This window comes from Taudactylus pleione, unplaced genomic scaffold (assembly GCF_031769625.1).
Source record: "Taudactylus pleione unplaced genomic scaffold, aTauple2 ptg000062l, whole genome shotgun sequence".
Taxonomy (NCBI): domain Eukaryota; kingdom Metazoa; phylum Chordata; class Amphibia; order Anura; family Myobatrachidae; genus Taudactylus; species Taudactylus pleione.
This window is the reverse complement of record NW_028284464.1, coordinates 4324334-4342771: the sequence shown is the minus strand read 5'-3', so window position 1 is coordinate 4342771 and position 18438 is coordinate 4324334. Positions and strand designations below refer to the sequence as shown.

Sequence of the window (18438 nt, the reverse complement as noted above, 5' to 3'; positions counted from 1 at the left end):
CCACACTCCAGCCATACAGGAGCCGGCTATCTGCACCCACACCCCAGCCATACAGCTATCTGCACCCACACTCCAGCCATACAGATGCTGGCTATCTGCACCCACACTCCAGCACATACAGAAGCCGGCTATCTGCACCCACACTCCAGCCATACAGCTATCTGCACCCACACTCCAGCCATACAGAAGCTGGCTATCTGCACCCACACTCCAGCACATACAGAAGCCGGCTATCTGCACCCACACTCCAGCACATACAGCTGTCTGCACCCACACTCCAGCCATACAGAAGCCGGCTATCTGCACCCACACTCCAGCACATACAGAAGCCGGCTATCTGCACCCACACTCCAGCCATACAGCTATCTGCACCCACACTCCAGCCATACAGAAGCCGGCTATCTGCACCCACACTCCAGCACATACAGAAGCCGGCTATCTGCACCCACACTCCAGCCATACAGCTATCTGCACCCACACTCCAGCCATACAGCTATCTGCACCCACACTCCAGCCATACAGAAGCTGGAGGTGGGGACACAGGGAAGTGGAGGCAAGGGAAATTTGAAGAAAGGTACAATTCCCGAGTAGTGTGCAGCGGTACTACATGTTGTGCCAGGTTGCCTCCAGCTTAACTGCATTAGGAGGAGACTCAGGGGAGTGTGTTTTGTTCCTCCCAGACTACTTTCTCCTTACTGACACTCTTTCCGCAGTCCTGTCACACCACACACATACACACCCACACACACACACCTTACTGACACTCTTTCTGCAGTCCTGTCACACCACACACACAGTGACTTCACTGACACTCTTTTTGCAGCACAGTCTCACACACACACACACACAGTGACTTTACTGACACTCTCTTTGCAGCCCAGTCACACCACACACACACTTACCTGATACTTCAGCAGTCTGTTTTCCCTCACATTCGGGGAGAACAGGCTCCCATTGGTCCAATCTCCTGTGCTCCTGATCTTCGGGTTAAGCAGCTGCTGGGTACTACCTCCTGCACTGTTTGTTTGGTGATCTACAGCTTCTGCCTGTCTGCGTGCTACAAGCTTCCCTGACAGTGACTGTGGCCACTGATGCCGGCCCAAATCATTAAATGGTGCCAAGGCCCGGGGGGCACATGGCCCCCTGCCCCCCGGCCCAGCTCGCCTCTGGCGGTGACCACTCTCCCCAGCCACTCTACATTACAGCAGTGACCCCTCTCCCCAGCCACTCTACATTACAGCGGTGACCCCTCTCCCCAGTCACTCTACATTACAGCGGTAACCCCTCTCCCCAGCCACTCTACATTACAGTGGTGACCCCTCTCCCCAGCCACTCTACATTACAGCTGTGACCCCTCTCCCCAGCCACTCTACATTACAGCAGTGACCCCTCTCCCCAGCCACTCTACATTACACCGGTGACCCCTCTCCCCAGCCACTCTACATTACAGCAGTGACCCCTCTCCCCAGCCACTCTACATTACAGCTGTGACCCCTCTCCCCAGCCACTCTACATTAGAGTGGTGACCCCTCTCCCCAGCCACTCTACATTACAGCAATTTTCTCAAGTCATGCCACATTACAGCAATTTGTAGTACTAACCTCACAATAACACAATACTACCTGCACATACTACAGTAATACCACCACCATCCGCATTACAATACCGCCATACCCATTGTGTGAACAGCAAGAAATGGTCATTGTTTATATTTGTTAATATTTTAATCTGTCAATATTTTTATGCAATGTAAATCCCTGCTCTTACATAAAGTTGTGTGTATATATATATATATATATATATTTACATATATATATATATATATATACATATATATATATATTATGCAGCAGACACCTAAAAGTATCCTACAGGAGCATACAACAGGAGACCAGCAGGAATGTTCGACCGCTGGGATTCTGGCGTTCAGAATGCCAACGCTGGAATCTCAAAACTTATCAGAATAGCGGAGCTGGCATCCCGACCGCCAGGATCCTGAAGGGAAGTACTGGGGTTAGGGGCAGGGTTAGGGTTAGAGCAGGGGCGTTTCTAGAGAGGAAGGAGCCTGTGTGCAGTCTCCGTTACAGGCCCCCTCCTCTCCATCCGGCGGCCGGCAGCACACTGAGCGGTGCGTGGCCAGCGCCGCACTTATAGACTCTGGACACTAGAGTGTGCCCAGAGTCTATAGCGCAGGTCACCAAGAAAAATGGCCATGGCGGCCATTTTTCCTGTACTATAAATGTGCAAACAATGGGAAAATGGCCACGGCAGGCATTTTCCAGGCATTTTTTACAGCGCAGACACCAGCGCCGACGTGGGACTCCGGAGACGTAAGTATAATATGGGTGTGGGCCCGTGGGCCCCGCACACCCTGCACTATTTAGGTTTAGGCTGCTTTATGGGTAGGGTTAGGGGTTAGGTTAGGCTTACTTACCTGGAGGCATTGGTATTGTAACCTGGTCGGGTTGCCGGCATCATATGGATGAAAGTTTAGCCATTGCCCTCGGTCTTTCCGATGGCCGTTTCAGTCTCAATCCACCTTTATGAAGGGTCAGCCAATACTCATGAGCACAAATCTCTGTAAAGCACTGCGGAATATGTGTGCGCTATTTAAATAACTGGTAATAAAATAAATAAATGCAGGCTTTAAATAGTGAATGTAAACACTTAATTATTGCACCCACATGTGTGTACCGCTAATGGTCTGCGGCCAGCTCCCGGCATGTTGAACCCTGGTGTCCATCGTCATGCTGCGTGGAACAACAACAGTTCCGCCGTACCGGAAGTGAGGTCGCAGAACTGCGGCTGTCAACATTCGGTCAGCCGAAGCAGCGTGCTCAACCACCCAGAGCCGGGGACATCAGGGAAAGCAACAACACCGGAAGTGTAATCGCAGGACACCTTGCAAGTTAACACTATACACATATAAGTCAGGATCATGATAGTATCAGCCCTTCATGAGTGGCCTCTGGACACCCTAATAATTTTCATACAAAATAACTGGAAAAATGAAATCCAGAGGAACTCGGAACATACTCTCAAACTGAAGTCCTCAGAAATCTTCCCAGCTTTCATATTCAGAAAGAAGACCTTTGTCTTCAGAACAATTGGACCATTCACCATAGAAAGTCCATTGAGTCAATAGCATAAGAATGCTTTCCTGGAACTGAGGTACAAAGAGGTTTGGTACTTGAAACTGTAGATCCACGAAAATTCAATTGATATTTTGTATGGTAATATGGACCTTTCTTCTGAAAGTAGATCTCACTGGAAATTCTTGGGAAATACATGGCTAGGAATTATAGGACCCCCCCCAAGGAGAAATTTGGATTGTCAATAAACTCACTGTTGGAGTCAGAGTCCAATCCAAAGTGAGCAAGGGAATCTTTTCCTTAATGGGAACAGAGTTTATGTCAGGTAGCCCATCCATGGAATTTGAATATCCCAAGGAATCAGAGATAGGGTTAAGGGAAATATAGCCAACCCTTACATCAATGATTGTTGTTCTTGATCTGGAGTTCTTTACTCAAATCAACAGATGGGACCGGATTGGGTCCAGGGACACTTCAACCGGCTGGAACCGGAAGAACCTTTGGATAAATGGATGTGACCGGATTGAGTCTGGAGGGACTTGAACCAGTTTGATCTGGAGGAGTCAGAACTGAATTGGAATCGGATTTTCTTGAACTGGCTAGAACCGGAGGAGTCAAAACTGGATTGGAATCAGATTTATTTGAACTGTCTGGAACCGGAGACAGAACCTGATTGGAATCAGATTTACTTGAACTGGCTGGAACTGGAGGAGACAGAACTGAACATGTGGATGGAACCAGATGATGAACTTGAATCGGCTGGAAACAAAGGAAATGGTGGCCCTTCTTGGGCCTGAACCATGCTAGTAGTCAACACAGTAATGCCCTCAGGATGTGGCTGACAGGAGTCCATGACACTATAAATCCCATCTGGGATCTAGACACTGGAGACCCCACCTGGGGTTTGCAACTCGAATACCCCTCCTGGGGTTGGCAGATCAGATTTTTCTCCTGGAGCTAAAGGCTCAGATGCCTCTTCTGGAGTTAGAACATTGGATAACCCACCTGGGCTGATAACATCAGATACCTCTACCAAGGCTGGTGAAACAGATGCCCCTCCTGTTGCTGCAGAATCAGCTGCACCACCTGGGGCTGGAACATTGGATGCCTCTCCAGAGACTGGCAAATCAGATGCTTCTCCTGAGGCTGATAAATGAGAAAACTGTCCTGGGGTCAGAGCATCAGAAACCCCTCCTGAGGCTGGCAAACCAGATGCTTCTCTTGACCTGGAAGATTTAAATATACTTGTTTAGTTTCCAAAATTGGAATAGGGTGTTCTTGTCACAGGACCCCAATCATGATTAGGAGTCTCTTTCTGAGTACCCTTCTTGACACCTCTACCAAGAGTATTGGGAAGGAGACTGCAGAGGACACACCAGATGGTTTGTGAAGGGTAACATTTTTAATGAAGTGACCAGAATTTCCATAGTAAAGATAAAGATGGAACTTGTGCCGCTGGAGAGCAGCTTTGGAGAGCTTGTGCTGTAGGTAGCTCTGATATTTATCTTTGCTCTGCAACAAAAGAGAAGCCTTACTTTTGAAAAAGTCTAGAGCAGGAGTTCCTTTGGTAACAGAAAATTTATGAGAGGTCTCCATAGTGCTGGGAGCACCTCCAACAATTCCGGTTGATTCTGGATAGGAGATCCTGTAACTGTTCCAAAAGTTGATGAAGACTCTTAAAAGATTTGGGCATTACAGCAGTATGAAGCTGAGGAGTCCGAAAGTAATTGAGAAAGGAAGAACCCCACTCAAGAGGCACAGCTTTAGCAAAAGTACCATTGAGCTTGTTTGATGTCAATAAGTGAAGTTCTTTAGCGGGAGGAGGAGCTGAAGGTGGTTCAAATGATTTAGGAGCCTGTAAATCTGAGGCATTCATTTGGAATCTTGGTGAGCTGAAATTTCTTGCAGAACCTGTACCGATTGTCGTTGAGATGACTCAAGCCCTTAAAGGTGACCCACAATGTTTTTCAGGATATCTGTTCCATTACCAGGGCTGCTTGTCAAATCCATTGGGCCAGAGCAAACTGTCACACATGTGTGATTTGCTTGTGGACCTGAGCTGTAGTCACTGGTAGGCGAGGGTTTAGGAGTGCAGCTAGTGAAACTGGAAAGCTTGATGTAGTTTCAACTCATCGAATGATAACTGATTGGTTGAAGGTAGACCAGTATTTGGGAAGTTAACTGAGACCCAAGTCAGAGGTGCGGAATCTTACACACCAGTGGAAAAACACCAGCGACCCCTGCAAGGGGATTTGGGATTAGCTGCCTCTGAGGTGCAGGTCACGGTTCCCTGCTTAGGTTTCCCTATACTGGGTTGAGACTATGAGGAACACTCAGGATAGACATGTATATGTCTTTACCAGAATGAAACTGGATAGAATTTCCCTGGGATAGGACTGGACTGAATACACCGGAATGGAACCGGACTGGATACAGCGGAAAAGGACCAGTCTGGATACACCGGAATGGGACCAGGCTGAGTACACTGGAATGGGACCGGACTGGATACACCGGAATGGCTGGACTGGATTCAGCAGATTGGAACCGGACAGGATTACCGGAATGGAACCAGACAGAATTACAGGGATGTAACCGGATTGCAACTGGAGCCAGCAGTGCAGTGAGATGGGGATCTAAGAATTCTTCAGGAGCTCAAAAGGTATCTCACAGCTTGGCTGAAGACAACATTGCACCGGCATTGAAGATTTTTTTTATATACAGTATTTTCTACCTCTGTAAAGGTATCCACTGAGTTCCCTGATCCTTTTGAAATCTCTTTAGCATCTAGTTCTTTCAGGTTTTGAACAAATAAGCTCACACATTTTATATTAGAATATGTATCAGATATGAAACTGTTTATGCCAAAACCAGTGATGTTCACCAGAGGGAGGGGGTGGTATTAATTATTTGGGCATGTTGGAGAAGCCAAGCGGGGACCCAGGCCAACTTCTGAGGGGGGCAAATGTTTCACTTTTTTTATGGAGCGAGGTCATGACTCCATGTTTGGCCACGCCCCCTCAGTACCTGAGCCCTAATGCTCACCATGATTTGTTATAAATTGTGCATCAAGCTGTCACTAGCTTGTTACTTGTTTGCACGCTAGCCAGTTTTTGTTGTGATTCATATTAAGTTTTAGGGGTAAATTTACTAAAGTGAGAGTTTTCAACAGTGAATTTTAGAAGAGATGTTGCCCTTAGAGTCTACTGACCATCAGGGTTTTTTTTTTTACTTAAACCAGATAATTGGTTATTGATATTAGCAACCAGGCTTGTATTTACAAAAATTTGGCCTTAGGCTCCACGTAGTAGTCACCCTAGTCATACTGTAGCAAAAGGTAACTATATAATCACTAACAAATAACATATAGTTATCTTATGGTTGTTCAAGAAGATGTGTTTTGGGTCCAGTACTAGCTCAGGGCCTGATTCAGAGCCGGACACAAGCGGCCGTTCGCTCATAGTCCGTACGAATGGAAATATGTAAAACAAAGCACCCGCACGTTTGTTCGCTCATAGCTAGTCTTCGGCCCCATATTCACCCAACCCCTCCTCTAGCTAGCGAGCGTTCAAAATAGCGAGCGCTTTACTCGTCTTTGGTTGATGTCTGCACTCACACAAGTAATTTCCGGAAGTTGGCCTGTCAACTTTTGATTGCCTTGTTTCTCGTTCGGCAAACATATTTGAATCGATCGGTGGCAATAACCATATTAATTGACTTAATTGAATCTCAAATGTTTTCAATCTATTTTTTTTTTGGAATGTCAATAAACTTTATTGTTTGTATTGTGTGACATTTGTTCCGCTGAATCCATACGGTTATAAGGACAAAGCAGATTTATAGTATAATTACAAATAATGTTTCCGTTATTAATGTTTTTCTTTTTGGTGTACAAACAGATTATATGGTGATTCCGTTTGTTCTGAACTTTGCTAACGCATCTAAATGCATCAAGCCAATCATAAGTCCCAATATATTTTTGGGGGTTTTTCACATGACTCACACATTAACCAATTGAATTGTTCCTTTTAATTATGAAAGTACATTAGCCAATCAGATTTTTCTTGTACCTTTATTAAAACTGTTTTGTGTTAAAAAAATCATTGCCATCATGAGAGCCAGTGCGTTCACACGCCGTGAGTTGCTGGTCCTTACAGAGGTAATGGACCAGCGAATCACTACACGGCAGCCCCCCATCACTAACTTCACGAAAAGGCGGGCGGAGGTGCGTTGTCGTCTGCGCTCCATGGGCTACTGCCGGAACATCGGCCAATTGGAGCGCAGATGGTCTGATCTGCGACGCAGGTCACCCCGCCTGCTAGAATCTCTCCGGCTGCGTATCCGTCGGCGTAAGTGTTTATGTGAATGGTGTCATTTTAATCTTATTTGCATAATGTACTTTGCTACTGTAATTTATCATTAATGCGTGTGCATGTTTTAAATATGGCCTTGTTTTGTACTAAATTATACCTTGTATTTGTGTATGTGAATGTAGGTTTTGTTTTTTCAAAAAAATAAAAAAATGTATGTTAATTTAGTTAATCTTTTGAACTATCCATCATTTAGGTCAAGAGCGGATAGTGAGGCGGAGAAGAAGGCCGGCCCAACCTCTATCCCCCATTCCAACCCTCTCTTCCCCTGCCCACTCCTCGCCAAATTCTCCACCCTCCCCTGACCTTGCCATCCATATTTCCCCTCCCTCTCCTGGCCCCCAATCCCAAACCACCCCTCCCTCCCCTGTCATACCCATCCATATTGCCACTCCCTCCCCTGATCCACCCTCTCCATGTTCCACTCCCTCATCAGTTTCCCAAATCACCCCTCCCACATCACCTGTACACTGGCCGTCGTCATCTGATGATGAGCCTGGCTACTCTGCCCCGGTTCTGGATGCTGCGGGCATTTTTTTTTTGGTGGAAGTAATGTTTTTCTTTGTTCCCTTTATGCATACACTGTTTTTTTTTTGTTGTTTTTTTTTATGGTTTTTGGACATTATATTTCTTTTTGATCCATTTTATAGGATTTTTAAATTTGCCCTGTGTACCTTAAAAATTTTGTTTAGTACAAATCTGTTTTTTTCATTAAAAGTAAAGAAAAAAGTTGGTTTAACCTTGCACATATGACACATGCCAAACCACTACCACTTGTGTCTTTCCTGTTTTTAAATTAATTTTAACATTCTCAACTTGTGTTAGGCTTACTTCATATGCAAATGTTTTAGTTCTAACCATTTTTGGTTTTTTGAAACATTTGCTTTGTGTTTTAAAGTTTACAATGTGGAGTTTTTTTTAATAAATGTGAAATGTTTGCCCCATTTTGCATGGTATCTTATCTTATTTTATATGTTAATCCTAATGACCATTCTCAAAAATATTAATGTCTACATTTTAGTAATACACACATTTCTCTTTCAACAGAGGCACAGATGCAGACTGATGCAGTCTTCCAGGAGCTTGGGCATCTGCGTGGCCACATTATCAGAATCCTGGTCTGTTTGGACCATTCGTTGGCCTTAAGGAGGCCCCCAAAAATAAACAAACAAAAATGGATCATACGTCTCTTTCCTTGCCTCTAACATTGTAATCCCTGTATAAATAATAAGTTTGCATTTTTGGAATGTGTTTTGACATTTTGAAAAGTAATATTTGGGAACTCCAAGTATTTTGGGAAGTGGTCATTTTAATACCATTACATTTAATATGAATTTTTCAAAATTCCTTAACACACATTTTTTTTTCTTTAGGGATACATTTACATAAACGTGTTTGTATTAGTCTTTGCCTCCATACTGCTTAGCCAGAATACCTTTTGTTATTCCCAAAATTTAAAATAAAATTTAAACCAAAAAAAAACCAGTGTAAAAAGTGAATTCCTTAAAATAAATTTAAGGCACTTTTTCAACAGTTTTCACTTGGGACAAAATTAAGCAGCTATTGTCCCATTTTTTCTAAACAAAAATTTAGAGTAACTTATTGTTAAATAAAAACAAACACATTTTTCCAAACAAACATTTAATAAACACAACACAACCACCCATAATATACATTTACAAAAAAAAGGACATCAAGAACTGGTTGTAGATGTAGCATGCCAACATGTTTCCACAATTCATGGTACTAATTTATTTGTCCAGATGTCAAATCCCAATTTGGTATATATTTGTCGTTTATTTTCAGGTAGTATGCAGGTTGTTTATTTGTTGGTAAAAAAAAAGAGAAGAAAATTAAAGACCACATTGGAAATTTAACAGTCCAAAAAAACAACAACAGATGTTTGATTAACTAAATGTTTGAAATAAATTACCTGAAAAAACGTGCCACTACCTCATCACGCATGGCCCCCCCAGACACTCTCCTCCGACCAATCTCTGGGGGGCCATCCTCAGGCAAAGCATCCTCTGGCTGCATTGGGACACCACTCCTTATGGCGATGTTGTGAAATATTCCACACAGGACCACAATTTTGGAAACCATAGCCGGCAAATACATGAGGTTGCCACCAGAGTGGTGGAGGCATCTAAATTGGTCTTTTAAAAGGCCAATGCAGCGCTCCACCACCTGCCTGGTGGCAGTAAGTGCGGAATTATATTGACTTTGTGGCCCTGGTGTAGGAACCAAATAAGGAGTGAGCAGCCAGGGCATGCAAGGGTAACCACTGTCTCCTGTGAACAAAAAAAACCCATCAGTACCATTTCTAAGTCAACAGTGTTTTTTTTTTAATTAAGGGTACCACTAACCCAGAAGCCACGCATCACCAGCTTGTAGGTTGTTTAATTTGTGCCAAAGCCCTGATTGCCGGATGACAAATGAATCATGTGCACTTCCTGGAAATTTGGCATTCAGGGACAGGATCTGGAGGGAGGCATCACATACCACCATTACATTCATTGAATGGAAATGTTTTCGGTTCCTAAATATTGCCTCCAGTGCTGCTGGAGGCTGAAGTGGTATGTGAGTGCCGTCCACAACCCCTATGATGTGTGGGAAGCCTGCAATTTCGAAAATTTTCTGCTTAACCACATTAAGGGACCCCATATCCAATGGCATATTAATAAAATGATGGATGTGCTTAAATAGGGCATCCATTACCGGCCTCAGGATCCTTGAAAAGGAGGATTGGGAAATTCCCGCAATGATGCCGACTGTGGTCTGGAAGGATCCTGAGGCGCAAAAATGTAACACCGACATTAACTGTGTAAGTGGTGGTATTGCTGTTGGATTTTAATTTCAAGATCACTCTCTATTAATGAAAGAATGTCTAGGATGATTTGGGGTGGTAGGCGGTAACGCCTTAAGACCACATCATCAGGCATTCCAAAAAGGGTGACACGTGTTCTAAATATCTAGGGCCTTGCACGCCTACGAGGCCTACACCTAGGAGGATGTTCAGGTTGGTCGGGGTCGTGGACCATCGCCACTATAATTCGCCCAACATCAATCTGAAATGTTAGACAATGTAGTTATTTTTTCAAAATTTAACAATGTGAAAATATACTTATCTTTTTTTCACATTAAGAAGAATCTTACAGGGTTGGGCAGTGACATCTTGAAGTAAACCTACGAATTAGAATTTCCATATAAATAATGTAAAAATTTTCACAAAAAGATGACAGGCTAAGGCTAAAATATAAATAATGCATGCACTACACAGATGATGTTGAGTTATTGTAGGATTTTACATGAAAATTGTAATTTACGCTTAACCCACAGACAGGAGATGAACAAACTATATGCAATACAGGTTACAAAATAACGCTTAATGGTACGCTTAACCCACAGACAGGAGATGAACAAACTATACGCAATACAGGTTACAAAATAACGCTTAATGGTACGCTTGTCCCACAGACAGGAGATGAACAAACTATACGCAATACAGGTTACAAAATAACGCTTAATGGTACGCTTAACCCACAGACAGGAGATGAACAAACTATACGCAATACAGGTTACAAAATAATGCTTAATGGTACGCTTAACCCACAGACAGGAGATGAACAAACTATACGCAATACAGGTTACAAAATAACGCTTAATGGTACGCTTAACCCACAGACAGGAAAAAAAAAACATTTAAAAAACAACATGTTTTTACGTACACCTATCTGCATAGTGTGACCCCTTAAATAAACATGAAAAATTATAAAAATAACGGGTTCTAATGTATGACTAAAAACACTTACCACACAAAGACGATAACACCAAAATAAATGTTATCCAAAACACCAAACAAAAAAAAAAACCTAAAGAAAAGCAAAGTCAACACATATTAACATTAAAAATGTTAAAAATATTTGCTAGTTATAATCGACCAAAAATTCTTTCACAAAAACTCACCTCACCAAAAAAGAAATATTTGTGAAAGAAAAAATACGCAAAAATGCGAAAGAAAATAACCAAACAAAACAAAACTCGCCCAAAAACCTCCAAACTCTCCTCCAACAACCACAACTACTACTCCGACTCACTCTCAAACGCCAAGAACTCCAATGACAACCACTCCAAACAACCCACCCTGAAACAAGGCCACAAAAAAGCCTTAAATAGACCGAACTTTCCCGCTCAAATCAATGACGCACAATTGATGGCCCGTATAATGCACATGCATCTATAAAAACATCACGAGAGCCCACAATGGGTTTGCTGAATTCAAGGGTTTAATCATGTCCACTGAACAGCAGCAAAGCCAAAATCCAGGACCTCACAGTAAGTAGCTCCAAAATTAAAGTTACCACCAAAAAAAAAAAAAAAAAATGTTTATTTAAATTTTTTTTGAAAGGTGTTGAGACTGAGAATGAGGAGGCTGCGGGGCCTAGTACCCAGGCCAGGGCCAAACACAAAAGGCAGCCTCAATTCACAAGAAAGGAGATGGAGGCTTTGGTGCAAAAGTGTATTGATAACCTGGCAGAGGCACCCCGAAATATGGGTGCAACCCAGAGATGGAAACTGTGGGAGGAAATAGCCAGTGCTGTCAATGGGGTTGGTGACTTTGTCCGTTCAACCAAAGAGGTGAAACGCCGGTACGTAAATGCTGTAACCTATTTCCAATTTTTTAAAATTATGAAAAAATCTAACCCTACATTTTTAACAACAGATGGAGCGACTTCAAATATCCGCTAAAACAAAAATTGGCAGATAGGGCTAGGCATGCAGGGGGGACAGGTGGTGGGCCAACCCCTGTGTCATTGGAGCTAACAGATTTTGAGGAGCTGGCACAGGGGTGTGTGCAGGAAGAGGAGGTGTTTGGCGTGTCCAACATGGACACAGAGATGCCAGACTTTGCGGCTCCACATGTTGCCGCAGGTAAAAATTTTGGAAAATTAGATAAAAAATGTAGAAGTAAAGTTTCTAATTTACTAATTTCATTATTTTTCTATCTTTTCCACACAGGCACAGAAGAGGACGAGTCTGCTCCAGAGGTGAGCTTTGGCGGCAGTAGATCTGCTGGCTCTGCAGAGGAGGAAGCAGTATATCCTGCTGGGGACCCTGTGGCAGACAGTCCAGGGCATTCCCCCTCGCAGGCAGTGGCCCTCCTCACAGATCTCAATGAAAAAATGGATAAGAACACCGAGATTCTGATGAGGATGGACGCCAATCTGCGGCCAAAATGCTGCGGCCAATGTGAGAATAGCAAATGCCCTGGAGCAGCTCGTCCGCCTGCGCATGTTGGAGCCGCCCTCCCTTCCTGATGGAACATCAGGGCCCTCCACCTCTGGCACAACATCGGCCATTCCTCAAAATGTCCCTAGCACTATGCCTAGGCCAGAGGCAACAACATCTACCTCTGACCAGGCCAGGCGCAGGAGCACACGGACAAAGTCATGCTCCCAGCAACACCAGGCCAAGCGGACAAAAAGGCGTTGACAGCACTGGCTAATTTCCACAAAATCCATCTCTGTGTTTGCCCCATATTTGTGCACACCAAAACCTCCATCTCCCTTCTTGTGAATTTTTAAAATTTAAATATTGTCATTTGTGCAAATGACAATATTTTCCATTTTGGCTGACCCAAAAAAAAATTATTATTTGTAAAAATGACATTAATAAAATTTTTGGCAAAATCAACAAAAAAAAAATGTTTCCAATTTCTTTATCAACTGGGTAAAAGGGACTGCAACAAACATACTTAAATACATGATAAAGATCATATACTAAAATATTTCCACCCCCCAAAAAAAAACAACAGGTAAGTAAACAATAACACAAGCTAAGCAATTAGTAGGTGATTATCTTTGTGTATTTAAACGTAAAAAAAAACAAAAACCATAGGTGATTGGTGTTGTGCTCTAAAATAAGTAAGGAAATGTGCCAACAACATGTGTACGAAATATAGCAAAGAAATCAATCACATTTAAATAACATAACAAATGAAACATTTATTAGGTGATTGCTGTTGTAATTTCCAAACATACAAACAAATAGGATCACAACATGCGTTCCAAATTTAGCTAATAAATCAGGGCCATTGCAAATCACATTATAACAAGTGATTCAATTATTATGTGATTGGTGCTTTATTCAGGAGAATAGCAAATCATCGATTCGCTAAGGGAGCTACGAAGACACGATCGTCTTTGCGAGATCCAATACCCTACCACAAGCTGAACGAGCAGTCAGAATGGAAACTGGATCACACAGTGACGTATCACAACTTCCGTTCAAATATTGCGCTCGCACAAGATAATTAATGGCATGACACGCCTGCGTTTTCCAATCTCCACCCCGTCACCATCCATAAACGGACCTTTCTGTCAATCAAATTACATAGGTCACTTCCTGCTCGCTGTGTATACAAGCAAAAGAAAACTGACCGCAAAGATATGGCCGCACATGTGCAGTGAGAACCGGACGCATGCGCGGTTGGAAACCATCGAATGCGTACGAGCGAGCAAAGAATTGCGTCCGGCTCTGAATCAGGCCCTGACTTACCTGTAAAGGTTGCTGTTTGGGATCAAGTATATTTCCCAACTTGTCACAGATGCTTCACCTGGATCCGAACTGCCAACAAGCAGTGCAGTCAGGCCCTGATTCAGAGCCGGACGCTCTGACAGAGCGCACAGCTATGCGAGCGGCCAGGAAGATGGTCGCGATGGTCAAGACCATCGCGACCATTGGGCTTGCGACGAGACCCTTGTGGTAGGGTCTCGTTGCCACATGCCCCAGAGAGATTTCAGCTCTAACAGAGCCGAAATCTCTCCCACTGACATCACTCGTGATGTCAGTGGGACCGCCCCCAAACGGAGGCGTTCACATGGGAACACCTCCGTTTGGGCAGCCACTCCCCGGTCCGCCCACCAAAGGGGGCGTGCTGTCACTCAACATCGACAGCACGCCCCCTTTGGTAGAAGGCCCGGAGCGACGGATTGGCCGTTGCTATCCGGGTCTCGTGCATGCGCACGACGGAGCCAGCTCCGTCATGCACATGCGCTCTGGGCCACCATCGACCCGGTTGCAAGCGCTCCGCTTTTGCGACCGGGTCTGAAACAGACCCTCTGTGTGGTGAGCCACCGTCTCAGTTAATAACCTGCTACACCTTTTCATCTCAACTGTGTAAACCTGCATCATGGAATAGCCTAAAGACCTGATACTTGTTTTTAGTTGCCATCACCCTGATGTTTATTTGAGGTTTATATAAGCAGACAGCTACTCTCTTTGGCTTTGATCCCTGGCTAATTCCTGAACTGCGCTACTACCTGATTCTCTGTAGGGTACTTCTGTATTTAAAGGTTTGATACAAGTGGGATGTACTAAGCATTGCATCTGCGATGCGATACATCCCGCCTCTCTTGATTACCATGGTATGTACCTAGAATATCGCAAAGGACAGCTCTCCCGATAAGAGCTGTCCTTTGTGATGGCTAAAGAGAGAGGGACTCCTGGGTTTAATACCCAGATGTCCCTCTGGCGTCCTTCTGCGCATATGGGGGGTGATGGGAGGGATCCGAATGGATCCCTCTCAGGAGAGGCATCCCGAAAAGAAGCCCATAGGCTTCTATTTTGTAACGCCACCTGAAGATGGTGTTACCCAATAGGACAAAGTACTAGAATGCATTGCATTCCGGTGTTTAGTACATATGGGGTATGCGGTAAAACCCCCGAAAACTGCATCTTCGGGTGGGGGGGGGGGTTCCCCTTTAGTACATCCCGTCCTGTTTGTTCCTCTGTGTTCCTGTTATTGGAAACTTAATATTTACGAATATAAATCTTAGAGCCGTGACAGTTTGGGGCCCATGGTAGGGTATAATTCACTCATTGTTATCTATGTAACACTATTTGGCTTCTTAGATATCTAATAGTTGACTGTCTCCTTACAGGCTTCTTACACCATAATGCAGAGATATGTCACTCTCCATACTCTGCTCCCTCTTCATTTTATACCACTGCTTTGATTATTGAATTAATGCTCTTTCTCATATTGGAGATTTTGGGAATGTGTGATTTCTCCTGGTTCGCCGATAATAATTCCGGAATATCCCGAAGCTCTTGGTCATTTGTAAAAACGTATCTATGGGCACTCAACAGCATAAAAGCAGTGCAAAGAGTGGAGAAGTTACCCATACAGTAGCAACCAATCAGCTTAGATTAAATGATACGTAGAAGCTGATTGGGTGCTATGGGCAACTTCTCCACTGTCACACTTCTCCACTCTTTTCAATGCTTGATACATCAACCCCTAAGTTTTAAATAAATAATGATAAGGACATATAGTGAAACAAAATAATCATGTAAATTTAATAAGTTACTGTGACACTACATGGACAGGGTATTAGATTCAATGAAAACATTGTTGTTTGGTTTTGCCTTGTACTGGTCTCTTGTGAAAGCTCTGAGTTTCAGATATAGGGCCTGATTTAGATTTGGGAATAGAGTAAAATACAGTAAATAACTGTGTACCTGCACAAACCATGTTGCACGTGGGATAAATACTGGCTGCTTTTGCATGTAGCCCACACATGCTGGACAGCTTTATTTATACCCTGCAACTTAGATTTCAGTTTGGACAAATCCCTCCCTCTCTGCACATTGTACATCTGCCCACCTGCAGTGCAGCATGGTTTATCCAAGATGCACAGTTACTTGCTATATCTTACTCTGGGCCTGATTCAGCATGGATCGCTATTCTGCTTATAGACACGCAACACAGTTGCTAATATCAGCAGTGATATGTAAATGTTTGCTTTCGCATTACAATTGCAGCCTGACATAAGGATGCCTACTTCCCCTTACTCACATCCGTATATTTGGGCTCTGGCGTCACAAGGGGGGTGCAGGTGGTGAGGGCCGCACTGGGTGTCACCAGCTGAGGGGTGACACCAAAGTGCTGGCTCCCCCTCAGTGACAGGAGCCGGGTGCTGCATTATGTGCAGCACTCGGCTCCTAGCAAAGTGAGGGAGCCGGCACTCAAAAAGACTGGTCCCCGGGGGCAGCCTGCACCTCCAGCACCCCCGGTTTAACAAAAAACGGGGTTCGGCCCGCGGGGCCACGCTACCACCAGCCAGGCCACGCCCCCACCTGCTAGGCCATTCCCCAACCGCTAGGCCACGCTCCCTAATTTTACACTGCACCGCACGCAGTGAAGGATACCTGTCCAGGCCCGCACCAGGTGCGATGTCAGGTAAGGATGCCACTGTGCTTGGGCAACATAGCAAAATAGTCGATAACATTGAGCACCATTGGACTCATACGCCCAGTTAGGGCAGGTCAGACCTCACTCAGGAATTGCTTACTTCAGCGCACGCTATGAAGCCTCAGGTGGCATCTGGTATCGCAGTGGATAAGTTATGCACGCCCATGCAACGCCGTACCAACGAACTGGCATGCCCTCGTTTGCCCGACCACCCCCCCATCACCACCCACAAACGGCACTTCCTGTCAATCACTCTGCCATGGGTCTGTGTAACCTCTGCAATCGCAGTCCCAATTGCAGTGGCTAGTATACGCATGCGCAGAACGCGACAATTGGCCGATTGCATGCATATACACTACTGCGTTCCTTGCAGAATCAGGCCCTCTATTCCCAAATCTGAATCAGGCCCATAGTTGTAAGATCGCTTGATGTTTGGTGAGGTGTACTTGGGTACAGTAAAGTGTTTTCCCTGTGCCCCTAAAGGAATATAAACCTCCAACTATGGTAGCATGATGGCATTATTATCTATTTATCTGGTCTATACAGTACATCTGATTAGTCTAGTATTCTGTTGGATTACTGCTTTTTTGTATTCTTAGGCTCTCTGAAATAATAGCTCCCAGAGACTGTTATTGTTTCTTAATGGCAGTTAGCTCACATTTTTGTTATGAATAGCTTCTTTTCATTGGGACAAACATTTACTTGTGTAAAATGCAATTTACTGTATTTTTAAGTAGTTGAGAAACATCTGTGGCCTACTTTCCTTATATTTATACAAGTGATCTGGCATGTCTTCATTGAAATCATTCGATTTGGTCTTCCTGTTTTTCCATCTTAAAAAATTGGATCCCTTTGATGTCCTTGGCGTGCTCTTTATTTACTGCTAAACATTTCCATATATATTTATACATCTAATTTGCTATGCATCCATGTCTCAAATATCCACTGCAAATATAATTTCTTCCTGTGATACCCAACTCTGATCTAAGGAGCTATTAATGGCATCCATCAGAAGTGGCATATGGTGGTAGTAGCTTGCTTTGGGACAGTAGCAGAAAAATACATTTATAGAAGTTATGCTAATCTATATTAGAAAGTTGACTACTGATATAAATGATTCAAATTGGCAGTTAATGGCAGTTGGAGAGACTCCTCCTTCCAGTGTCATTTATGTCACTTCCTGAGACTTCTCACATAACATACTGTACATCTACAGTCTCCAAACACTGATATTTCCAATACTTACTTAACACATACTTATGGTCTTGAAAATTAACCAGTAACAACATCACAGCATTATCCACAATTAAACAAACAGTTAAGAAGAAAGGAAATGGCATACAGGGATGCACAATCCAGATATAAAGAAGAAAAAGCGAAGATGTCCCAAAAAGTACAATAGTATGATGAAAAGAAACACAGCAATGCTAAAGATAATCTATATAATAAAATAAAATGCTGATATAAATTATGTCATCACGTTGGTGCCTATCGCTGAGTCTTCTGAAAAAAAAATTCAACACACTCTGAGCACCCTGCAACACTGCTCCTTCTCCCCTCCTAAGCAAATACGATAATTACACTAGCCCTCACTAAAGTTTGAAAACACAATACAGGCATGTGTGCATGTATGTAAGGTGCTTTGGGAACACAGGCAAACACAGTGCATTGCACATGCTGCAGCCAGTGTTTAGTCAGCCCACTGAGGAGGAGGTACTGAAGT

At 43.8% G+C, this 18438-nt stretch overlaps 1 long non-coding RNA gene across 1 annotated transcript; it reads right to left on the bottom strand.

Annotated features, from left to right (window-relative positions):
• Positions 1-9083: 9083 nt before the first annotated feature.
• Positions 9084-10893, bottom strand: LOC148534892 (uncharacterized). Its single transcript, XR_015876521.1, has 2 exons — positions 9393-10893; positions 9084-9205 (listed from the first exon to the last, which is right to left on the bottom strand). It is a non-coding gene; the product is annotated as an uncharacterized LOC148534892 (long non-coding RNA).
• Between the last annotated feature and the right edge of the window lie 7545 nt (positions 10894-18438).